This window comes from Cavia porcellus, unplaced genomic scaffold, assembly GCF_034190915.1.
Source record: "Cavia porcellus strain 051 isolate PalLab524CR breed Dunkin Hartley unplaced genomic scaffold, mCavPor4.1 scaffold_19, whole genome shotgun sequence".
Classification (NCBI taxonomy): Eukaryota; Metazoa; Chordata; class Mammalia; order Rodentia; family Caviidae; genus Cavia; species Cavia porcellus.
The window spans coordinates 34,741,325-34,753,919 of NW_026947502.1; the positions used below are offsets into that span (position 1 = coordinate 34,741,325).

General features: G+C 40.7%; 1 protein-coding gene and 1 long non-coding RNA gene across 6 annotated transcripts in view; one reads left to right on the plus strand and one right to left on the minus strand.

The window, feature by feature from the left end:
• Positions 1-12,595, minus strand: part of Mcc (MCC regulator of WNT signaling pathway) — a 406,401-nt gene that overhangs the window by 126,819 nt on the left and 266,987 nt on the right. The gene's annotated exons all lie outside the window — the stretch shown is intronic.
• On the plus strand, positions 1,865-9,904 carry LOC134471636 (uncharacterized). 2 transcript variants are annotated; one of them, XR_010041141.1, is made up of 3 exons: positions 1,865-1,980; positions 5,714-6,703; positions 8,258-9,904. It is a non-coding gene; the product is annotated as an uncharacterized LOC134471636 (long non-coding RNA). The 2 variants fall into 2 exon arrangements; XR_010041142.1 differs by having other exon boundaries at positions 5,714-5,908.

A 12,595-nucleotide genomic window follows, 5' to 3' on the forward strand; every position in this document is an offset into this window, starting at 1 on the left:
GGACATGCTAGGAATGCTCTCCTTCCTTGAGCCATATCCTGAGCCCTTTTGTAAATATTTTTATTTTGAAATAGACTGGTCTCTAATTTGCAATCTTCTTGCTTCAGCCTTGTGAGTAGCTGGGATTACAAGTGTGCACTAGCATGGTTTGTTTTCTTTCTTTCTTTCTTTTTTGTTTGTTTGTTTTGGCACCAGGGATTGAATTCATGACCTCGCACTTGCCAGACAAGCGCTTTCCCTGCTGAGTTAACTCCCCAACCCCAACAACTTGTTTTTCTTTTAAAAAGCTATAATTATAGCACATATATATTGCTAAGTTAGTGTTATTTTATATGGTTTTCCCAACTAGGTACAGTCTTCATACACACAGTCTTAATGACTGAGTAAATACAATTAACTTTGTACACTATAGCCTCCTTAATCACATTTAGGTACCTTCTAATCTTCATATTCAGTACTAGATATTTTAAAATGCTTTTCTCAATTTTTCAATTTAGGGTGGAATTCTTCTCCTTATATTAAAAGATTATCTTGCTATGTCAAAGGATCTTAAAGAATATATGCTGGTGATTCTATCTACAATGAAAACAGTAGCTAGTGTAAAAATGGAAACAAGCAGGGCTTGCAAACTTCATGGTTGGTAGACAGAGAGACCAGTATGAAAGATGGTGGTGCGTGATGACAGGTAAGACTTGAAAAATGAAGACAGGCTGCCAGAATGAACTCAAGGCAGGCACCACACAGGCGGAAGATGCTTCTGGACAATGGTATCTGCAGTTACTCTTGGTTCTTGGTGAACCAAGACTCTAACCCAGCTCAGCTCAGAAACAGGACATGATCTTGCCGGGGGCGGGGGAGGGGTCTCTGGAGCCCTGGGAAGACGGAAGCTGGCCAAGCAAGGTGGTCAGATATCAAAAATAAACATAACAACCATGATGGGGCAGCACCTGACTGAGACCTTTTCCTCAAAATAAATAAAGAGCCAACAAAGGGAAAAGGAAATGGGGTAGAAAATTTTATTAAGACAGATACTCTGGGGAGGATATCTGAAGGAATACTAGATTCTGGACCTACTTTGCTACAAGTGCTCCCTAACAAATACTCCCTCCTTACCCCAAATCTGGCCCTTGCAGTTAACAGCTCTTCTGCCAACTGTCAGATTACTTTCTTACTGTGGATCCCTTATAATTAAAATCTGTTTGGGCCCTCATGCAAGTAGTTTCTGACTGTACTGTTTTTTAACCATTATAGTGCTAACCTCAACAATTTTCACATTCCATTTCTAAATCCCATTAGATATCTCACACTTAATATGTTGTTTTCCATTCCTCTTCCCCTATAGCAGGGCTCTAGCTCTAATGGAAGGCAAAAGGGATCTGTGACTTTGCTGCAGCGCTGTGGTCTGAGGTGACTGCAGGCACTTCTTTCTATTCCATTTATTCGTAAGTCTTAGAGCAATATTTATACATCCTTGAAGAAGCCAGGTTACTATTAAGCCTTAAACTCAGCCAAGCTTAAATATAAGAGGACAGTATGGTCCACAAGTCATACCCTACATTAAAAATGCTATACATCTGTCTCATTCCCCATCCCCCATACCTTCACTTCCTCCATGCCTCATTCAGCACCCCACAGAGACCCTAGGAACAGAGTCTGTGCTTTCAGCAGTAACTGACGTCCCTGTAAATCCATGTAATGTTCAGAAAAATAAATTCAGGGCTCTCCACTGCCCGTAGAGCCACATTAATCTTCTGAGCAGTACCACAGAACAGCCGCCCTCTCCTCCCCTCCCCTCCTTCCATCTGCTTTAAGTAGGGCAAGTGTTTTACTCATGTTAATTGTTCTGACAGATGAGGATCAACACTGCTTTAATCCATTTGCAGCCTAGTACAGGGAACATTTGTCTTCTCAAATGCTGTTAGAGGCAAGCGCACTGGCTGTCAGTGACACAAGAGCTACTTCAGGGCAGTGATAGTACTGGTAAGTGAATGACTCTCCTTTCCTTACACAGGAAATTCAAGGGAAACTTTTCCTGAACCCAGCTCATGGTTTCTTGGTTGCCACTGTGGCTGTGTTCTGATCCTTTAAGGAATAGTAGAGTTTCATCAGATTAAGACACGCTGATTCTTTTAAAATGTTCATGTGTTTTCTCATTTACCAATTAATCACATGTAGATTCGCTAAATGACAAATGAATACAATCAAATTCAGAAGGCTTTTGCAACAAATTTCAACAACCCAATTAGGAACTGTGTGCATTTTGCAGTGGTACGGAGACCAACTCCTTGTGCACCGGGTAACATGAAAGCCAAGGCCTGAAAGTGTTAGCAAGGCCATGGACATTAGACAGAGGCATCCCTGGATTCAAACCCCAGGTCTGCCATCTTTACCTCCTGGCCAGCTGCTGTATTGCGAGTACCAAATAATTCAGCACATGTCACACGCAGCCCAAGCCTGCCCCTACCCAAAGGCTTTAGGGGTGTTCACTTAACCTACTGTTAGACATAACCTAAATCTTGGTTCTGAGTCACCTATAAAAGAAACTTCAAATGATACGCTAACTTTCTCCTAGAGGATTTTACTCATATTTTGGAAATTCAAAGAGAATGTATACAGCGGCTTGACAGCGTTCCTTGCCTACCATTTCAGGAAATGGATAATAGTTTTTTTCCACCCTGTCCTCCTTAAGTAGTATTTCTTCACTAGCATCCGTACTCTGGCCTGACTTCAGTACTTATCTCCCAAATGCTTTAGAATTAGCCATTTCCCTTTCCTAATTCCTCTGTCTTATTTCTATTTCCTCTTCTGTCTTCATGATTTTAACAACGTTCTGTATTTCAAGTTCTATATTTCAAGTTTTCAGTACAGTGACTCCAGCTCAGAAACCTAATGGAGAAAAGTAAGATAATGTAACTCAGACTTACAGAATATTCTGCATGGAGAACTCACCTGCAAAACTCATTCATTACCCTTCACGGGTAGAACTACTGACTTCATCTTCCTTCTCCTTACACTTCTGCATGCAAACCTGTGCAGGCTACTTTGGTGGGATGAGAATCCTGATCGAAAAATACTCTTCCAGTTTTTTAGCACTTTTTTCTTCAATTTCTAGGCAGGGTGCCGGTCACCAATCAGTCATTTGCTAAAGACTTTTATTACTGACAAAAAAGATGCTTACACTATTCTGCCAGCTTTTCTTGCCCAAAGAGAAAATGAATTTGCATGTTATAGGATTTCAACAGTGGGGCAAAGAAAGATCAATTTTTTCTCTATAAAATAAACATTTAAAATACTAATGGTAAGTCTATATTTAGAATTTTAGGTGATTTTAATTTTAGTATTTCTCAGACTTTTTGAAGTTTCCATGATGGTAATGAATTACATTTTGATCAGAAAAACAAAATAAACTGTAATTATACAAAAATCATCTTAGTTGTTCTTATCTATATTCATAATTTTGCTTTTTGAGTTACATTTATACTATATACAATTTAGTTCTAAAAATCAGACAAAATAGCCACTTCAGATTTTCAAGAAACAAATCTTGGACTTGCCAAATTAATTCAATTGAATTAATGCTATAGTATCCTAAAACCCCACATTTTCATATTGAGATTAGTAATTCTCTGATAACACCCATCAAACATAACTTGGTCTAACTAAACCACATAAGCAGATGATTCAGACAATTCCTAAACGTAGAGTTGGATGAGAAACTCAGATTCTCAAGAACAGTTTTCCCATTTCTGCTGCTAAAAGAATACACCTGGATGCATACAGGTCTCTTAAAGACAATTTCAGGCAAATTTTAAACCACATTGTCTATTAGAACATCACAAACAGTCCTGAAATGTCTTGATTAAAATTTAGAAATAAATGTTGGGAGCTACACTTTTACTGGGACTCAAAGTAGTCTGGTGGGGCTATTATGTTTTTTAAATAATCATTGAGGTTAATATTTAAGAAAATAAAAGATGACATCAACTCAAAAGACTTCTAAATTGACAGCATTCAATGAAAATACCTTGCATCTATAACTATAATGAGAGAAAATATTAGCCATACTTTGTACATCTGCTGTCAGAGGAGTGAGGTCAAAGCTGACTCTGCTTCTCCAGGTCTCAATCTTTTTGCCTAAGAGATGAGACACCTAGCCCACCAGACAGGATGAAGTGAACTGAGTTACTTGTATGAACAAACGGAAATGTTTATATAGTCAACAGACAAGTGGTATTATTTACAAATGGTAAACCACAATGAAGAATCATCCATCTGAATAGTTCTTTCCTTTAGATGTAAAAGTCACAATTCCAAGACCAAAACTGTATAAAAACAGAAAAAATGAAAGCTCCCAGACACTCTGCTGAAGGGTGAGCCATCTTGTTACCTGTGACTGCAGTCCCACCGGCAATTCTGGCCCCTGTCCCGCCCAAGGCCTGCAGCAGCCCCCCACAGGGATGGAGCTCCCTGCAGTCCACAGTCCCTGTCAGTTGCATCACTGCTCATCAACATCATCTTCTCCCTCCTAACAGGGCAGAGATGCACCATGCTCAGTCAGCTCAGGGGGCTTTGCTGGAGGCTCCTCCTGTGTGCACAGTTTTCTTTTCTTTTCTTTTTAAAAAAAATTTTTTTTAAAGAGCACAAAATTGAACACAACAGAACATAAGAAAGCAATGTAAGAAACATAAATTTCAAAGCAAGACAATCAGAGATCTTCACTATCATCTATCATATTGTCTGTTTCCTTCCAAATAGTTGACCATATCTTCACACACAGAGAATTCACATGAAACAGCACAGTATAGGACTGATCTGAACAAGATGAGGAAAGCGTTTTAGGTCTTCAAGATCAGACAACTGGGAAGTCAACAATAGCTGTCACTGTGCCTCTCATTCTCTTCAAAATAGCTGTCCACTCCTTCATGTATGTTAAGAGTAAACAAAACAAAACAAAACAGGCTAACATCACTCTGAGCAAAGAATAATAGGATTGGTGGATTACACATCATGATGCTACGGGATCAGCACTGGGTATTGTAGTGTCTCTTTTTCTTTAAAGTAGTTGTTCATTTCATCATGCGTTATATGATCAGTTCTCATAAACTGTTAATAGGTTCTACACATGCATGAGTCTCTATATGTATTTCTATTCTTTCTATATTAGGAGGGAGAAACGAAACAAAGCAAGACAAAACAAAACATACTCTATAAAAACACGAAATGAAAAAGTCATATAAAACCAAAGTACAAGGTGTTCTACAATGATTACTGTGTTGTCTCTTGTTATCTTTAATAGAATTGTCTACATCATCAGGCATAGTACAATTGAATATAGCAGTACATAACAATATTAATAAAAACAAAACATTGTAGAATAGTGTAAAACTTCAAATGCCGGTAATAATCAAACCAGAATGGGTATCCTAGTGAATCTTGTCATCTTCAGTGTAGTTGCCTATACTCTCAGCTTGATACTATCCATCACAACAGATTTGGATAAAATCTGTTGATACAGAACAGCAATCTAACAAACTAGATTCAACTAAGATCAGTCATGATAAGACAGTGTAAATTATACAGGGCTTCAGATTAAGTTAATAGGAAATTAAGGATGATTACCGTACTATATCCTACTATTTTTGGGATAGCTGTCTGTGCCCTCAAATCTTGGTGTGCACAGTTTTCTTACCTGTCAATTTTGTTTCCACATTAGGAGAAACCTCACCCCTACCGAAATGCTTTTAAGAAGATTTTTATAGGAGAGAAAAGATTGAACTGCACTTCACAAGATAGAGTCTCTTCATCTTCTGATTTCTGGTGGCATTCATGGCCTGCTCTCCCATTACCACGCCAGATCTAGTGGTACAGTACAGTTAATACAGCATGAATACTTTTTGCTAACTAAATGGTAAGTGACTCATTCAAAATGTATATACTGGGTATCTACTAGTGGGCGGGGCACTCCCTTGGAAGTCAATTGAGTAAGACCTTCTTCTATCTTCAAAAAGCAAAACCTCCAAGCTACATAAAATAATTCATATGGAAATATTGAAGTACTTGCTTCCTACATGTGCTGTACAGCACAGGGAGTAATTGAGTGTCCCCAACCTGCTGGTACCTCCAAGGTTTACCTATTTCCAGTTCTTAGCATGAGGCCAGGCACTCAGTCAACACTTAATACAAGTTCAAGCAAGGAGAAGCAGGCCCTCCAGAAAGCACAAAGTACATATCCAATAACATTCTGTCACTGAAGGTTTGGGACAAAGGCCGCAGTGAATCTCACTAATGGCCAGAGAGTGCACAGGAGAGGTAACACAGTTCCCAATGGAGGTGACAGGAGAAGATTTTCATGGAGCACAGGCATTTGAGCTGAGCTTGGAAGCAGAATTTTGACAAGTAGGAAGCCACAGAGATGGGGAGGATGTCCAGGTGGACAGGAGAAGGATGATGTGATTCTACTGAGTGTGTGGCTGCCAGAAGACAGGCCTTCCGCAGCTGCAGCTCTGGACGTCTCCGTGGCCCCATCTGCTCCTTACTGTTATTGATTTCAAAGGTTAAAGAGCTGCCGTGGTAAGCGAAGTGCAGGTCCTTGCACTCCTCGGAAAAGCACTCCAATCCAGATGTAAAAGGGTTTGAAGAGTTTAATATCCCACAACCCATCTCTGTTGTGTATAAAACAGAGGCGGAAAAATTTTTCTTTCACGTAAGTTTTTCTAAAGTTTGATTTTTATTCCTTTAGGTACTAGATTAGAACAAGTCTGTCAGATTACTCGTAAGAACATTTTTCCCGGGGCTGGGGATTTAGCTCAGCAGCATAAGCACCTGCCTTACAAGCAGGCGGTTGTGAGTTCGATTCCCGGTACCGATAAAAATGAAAAAGACAAAAAAAAAAAAAAGAACATTTTTCCCACTACAGAAGAAAGGAGTACAGAATGAGTGTTTTGGCCCCTGAAGGAAATGTCATGGCTATATGATCAGCCACATCTCTTTATCTAGACATCTTCCTAATGAGGGGTCTGACTTACTGAGAGGTTTTGGTTTTCATTCCAAATAAGCCTGGAGAAGGGACACTTATTGGCTGTCTCAAATGACAATCCAGACACAGCTGCATTAAAAGGAATATCACACACAGTACAAAGAGAGGCCAGGACATCCCCAGAGCTAGTCAGACATCTGGACCAGAGCACACATCCAAAAGCCCATCCTGAGAGCACTCTGAGAAAGCCAGACTAGCCCCAAAGGACACGAATCATCTGGAAAGCACGACTACTGAGGAACCACAGTCAAAGCTCTGCACTCTGTCTGAAAGGGTCTGGGGGCAAAGGAGAATCTCCTCTCTCTTCCCCTTTCTGTCCCCACCTCTGTGCCATATCCGTAATTCTCAACTTTGCTTTTCACTTGGACAAACAAAAACCCACATAAGTGAGAGGAACTATCCAAGTCACACAGTCAGTAAAATGAGTATCTGACTCCAAAATCCTTTTTATATTCCCTCCAAGTTCATCAGAGGTGATAGCTGGAATATAATTTTCATAGCAATCCTCAAAAGAATTGTAATCTGATCTTATAACATTAAAATTTGCTGTCATATAGACTGTTTTTCCACATATTAACATCACATGTTTATCAAGATGTATCTGGATATCAGTAACTGGAACAGAATATAATGGGTAATTCAGGTTCTTAATCAAAAGCTTAGTTTCTATTTAAGATCAAAATTACAACATTTAGTTCTATTTGCCACTCATGTCCCACCCACCCCCTAGCCCAATTGCTTTTCTTTAAGTAGAAGTCACAAATTAAAGGGATGGACTGGTTAGAAAGATGCTGACAGAAAAAAAAAAAATCAAACCTGCTTGCAAAACTTTATTTTGCTGACCTGCATAATGGCTTACAGTTTCATAATCATTCAGTCTTTATAATCCTACAGACGTCAGCCAGACTTTAGCAAACAAATCAAAAGAGGAGATATATAAATCAAGCAAATAAGACTGAAATTGTAGAAGACATATTCTGGGTAAAATCTCTATATTCCACTGACACGCTGAGGTGTACTAGACAGCTGGTAGCTTCAGTCAGCTCTGCATCTACAATTGAAGAATTATCTATATCATTGGACCAAACAGGCAATCCTAACTTTATATAAAAGATTACTTAGTGACATACACTCTAGCAACAGAAACAAAGAAAAAGTTTCTCTGAAACACCTATTTGTCTGCAAACCCAAACCTTACTTCTTCCATCTCTTCATCAAAAGGTTAAGAGAGGCAGACCACAAAGACCGCTCGGGTAATGACCAATCACACCCACCTCATGGACGCTGGTCTAAAAACATGAACAAACTTCAAGCTGCATAAGAGTGGAGGCCATTCAACACACAAAGGACCTCACTGCTACAATGGAAACATGGCCTTCATGAGGGCAGGTGGACTTAAGGATTTGGTCTAATCCAAGTTTGGATCCTGAGTAAGTTGCCTCTCAGCGGAAGTCCCAATTGTCCAGGAAATCTGGGAAGATGGTGGCTACAGGAGAGAGAATAGGCTTCCTCTAAAAATCCTAACATTAAGCAATGGGCTTGAGCTATACACACAGCAGAAGGTTCCGACAGCAAAGGAAACACCAGTGTCCACCCTGTGTTCACATGCCTGACTCCCAAGAAAGGGTCCACATGCAGAGATCAGCTACTGAGTCTGATATCCTAAATCTCCTAGATTATACACACAATCTCCTAGATTATATAGATTAGAAGCAGCAGGCAGTTAAAACAAAGAAAAAGAATAATCATTTTCAAATGCAAACATATTTAAAAACTCAGTAACAGTCCAGGAGCACTGAGAGGAACTAATAGCTTTACCAGCTTCAATCGCTCTTGCGTCACTGCCACCCCCAAGGATACTAAAATAATTTATTACAAGTGGAAGAAAGAAATATGGCTTGGTAGCAGAACATATAAAAGAGATTTAGGAATTCTGGTTCATGCAAAGTTCGCTGTGAATTAAGTGTGTGGCGCCTACCAGCAGCTTGTGCCATCTAAGGACGTGTGCTGTAGCTACAGTCGCCTGAGGACGTGAGGGTGGAGGTCTTTTCTCCTTACCCGGTTCTGGCAGACCAGATTACTTCTGGACTCCTTGTTATGAGAAAGAAGAGTAAGTATGTATGCAGAGGAAGGCCACTCTGAGAAGACCTAAAAACGCAGAATACGAGAAAGATCCTTTTCCTAAAATGAGAGGACAGAGAGAGTAGGCAATAACACATCAACCCAAAGCTAGGACTGAGTTAGAACTGCTCCTGCTAAGGCAGGTGGGGGACCTAGTGGCCCTCACAGGCATCCCTGAGATTACAGATCCCCAGGGCATGACACCGACAAACACACTTGTGCTGCAGGTAGTGGTCCCCGCAAGGGTTACTGGTGATCTGACCACATTTATATAGTGGCCCCAGTTCAGTCTCAGCAGCTCTGCCTCCTCTTCAGTCCTGCTTTACCAACCAGAGAAAGCCAGAATGTGGTGATGGTATGCACGTGATAAACAAGACTTGGGGAATGCAGACACTTTATATTTGGTTTGCACAGTCTCCCTTCCCATCCCCTGGTTGAAGCCTGTTTAAAATATGAATGGACTTGACACTCTTATTTCTTTTTCTTTTTTGACACAGAGTCTCACTATGTATGTAGTCCAGGCTGGCCTCGAATTCATGACGATCTTTCTGCCTCAGCCTTCCAGTGCTGGGATTATAGGCGTGTGTCATTATGCTTGACCTATTTCCAATTTCTTGAGACAACTAGAATTCTGGCAGCCTAGGGCCTGCATCATGTACGGTGACGATGGACTAGAAATGAAGGCAGCTTCCTCTTTTGGTTCTTGCCCTCTGTAAGTAACATGACAACCTTTTGAACAAGTAAAAAAACCCATTTAATATATGAAGCCCACCCTAGATAAACATTCATTTGATACAAATATAATTTTTTAAAAATCTTTCTATATTTAAGAACATCACCAACAGATTAAAGAGCGGGGCAAAACAAATACACGCTTTTTAGAGATAAGAAAATACCCAGTAGCCCTGGGATGTTGAAGAAAGTATTGAGTTCATGGACCCTTTTGAGGGTCACCACAGCCTTTGCTCTGCTTCCTGAGAGAGCGGAAATTTCTAATCTTACTTTATTTTCAAGCAGTAGTTCTCAGCCAAGGATACACTTGTTCACAGAGGACATTGGGTAATGTTTGGAGACACTTTAGCGTCTCACAATGGGAGGAAGGTTACAAGACGCTTCTGGTGCCTACCGGGAATGCTCAGGGATACTGCTGAACCCCCTGCAGTGATGTGTAGGGACAGCCCTGCAACAAAGCATGGCTTGACAGAAACCCTCATTAGGGAACTTTTTCAGAAGTGCTAACCCATAAGACATTGAACCCTTCAACATCTGGCTCCAGCCAACCATTCCAAACTCATCCTAACTTTTGACCTGTGGTTTCTCCTGTATTCCTCATCTATGCATTGCCTCAGTCTCTTTTCCACCCTTCACATACATCTGGCTGTACCATTCTCCCAGGTATTCCTGCCACATCCTTTTGTCTCTACTTATTTTTCAAGGTCACCCTTAATACCACCTTCTAAAAGCTAGCTCCATGGTCTCCTTGCCAAAATTAGACAGGTCCTATGTTCTTGTTTCTCAAACTTAAAACTAAACACCCTGACAATACTGCAAATACGGCAACCTGAACAGAGTGCTGTTCAGTCTGCCTGTCTCATCTCATCCTCACAGCACTGCTGGCAAGACAAGAACAGGTCACCGGGTGGACAACAGCATGGACTCTGGATCAGCGCCCACAAGGACTCAGGTTTTTGCGCCCTTTGTCAGTACTCTGTGGTCCTGGGCAAGTTTCCTCTGCTTCTTCAGAGGAGAATACGAGTGCCATAACCTCACCATGCTGTGGTGAGGGTCAGAGGAGCCCAGGAGATCTCAGGTCTGAAGTCCAAGAAGGCTGCCATACTCCCAGAACCCAAACACCGCTCACACAGAGAGTTATAACAAATAAACTCACAGAAGAATACACATCCATGACCAAAGCAGAAAAAATCCCTGCAATCTTTCCCAAAGAAGGAAACTATCACAAGTGTGAGCCACACCAGGTTAAACAAATTCCACATCACACAGCTGGCTCTTGTTTTACTGCGTAATCAAAAACAAAATAAAACACAACAAAAATCGAAGGACAAAGATGTAAGGAGGGTTGTACAAACATGTCGGGTGTGCAGCCCTGCTCTAGCAGGATCCCATTATTATCCCGGAGACAGTAAAGTAAGAGCAAGTAAACAAGACCATACAGGACCTCTTGTGCGCCCACAGCACTGAAAGGGGGATGTATAAGGGGCTATACATTATTAGTGCCACGAATATGGGGACCTCAGATGGGAAACAAACAACAAAAAGAGTCATGTCAGTGCCAGCTGGTCCTCATTACACGCAAACCTAGCAGCTGTCTCTAGATATACCCATTTTCCATTATAAATTCAGTGTGGTCATGAATGGGTGTTGTCAAGATTCACGAACAGACAAGAGCTAGCTAACAAAACTAAATTATTCTCAATTTTCTACAAAGAGGTTGAAGGGATTCTAATTATTCTATCACCATCATTATACAAGGAAACGAGAAAGAACTACATCTTCTGGCAGAGGAACCATGAAATTATGAAATTACAATTTATTCCTTCAAAGGACAACCACAAAGACTGCTAGGGTGTAGTTGCAAAGTATCTACTATTTAATAAGTAAATTTGATCAAGAGGCTGAAGGCTTTAAATTCTCAAATTTATTTAACATATATTACAAACAACAGAGAAGAAGAGGTGGGGGAAATCAAGACTGAGAGCATGCACTTTACAGAAGGCTACGTTTGTGCAGCCCGAATATTACACATGCATGCAGCCCCAATATTACATGTGCTGTTCACACACTGTCACCTAACCATCAGGATGGCCCTTCCAGGTAGATACTGTTGATTAACCTCACCTTACAAGTGCGAGGTATCTTTGACTTACAAGGTGAGTCAAAGATCCATAGTCACAAGGCTGGTCAGTGGTAGAGCTAGGAATTGCAACGACAGTTCAGAAGTCTTTACTTAGGTCAACTTTGAACTCAATAAACAACAAAAACAGAGCAAAAGACATCAGAATTCAGCATTAGATAATGTGAATGAGAAGTAAGTAACTGTGAGAAGGCAACTCCTTCGTTCCTGTAAAGGGCAAAGGCAAATTTCATGCAACAAATTTCTAACTGCAAAGCCCAGTAACCACCTCCACCAAGAAGTCAGACTTCACTGAGCCATGTGAAATATAATCACAGTGCAAGGAACTACAAAAGCATCCAGCAGGCAAACAATAACAACAAAAACAGCTAAACAAAGTCTATATTACCTCTGATGCATCCATTGCTTCAAAAGGCTTCCAACCAATGTGCATGCTGTGATCTAAAATGTGCACTCTGAGCCCAGTGACACCCACTGCCAGCACCTTGTTCCAAATACCACTCTGCAAGAACTGGGTGTTTCCTGTTTAGATGAGAACTGTTGGCTGGAAAGGGAGGCTCTTGGCT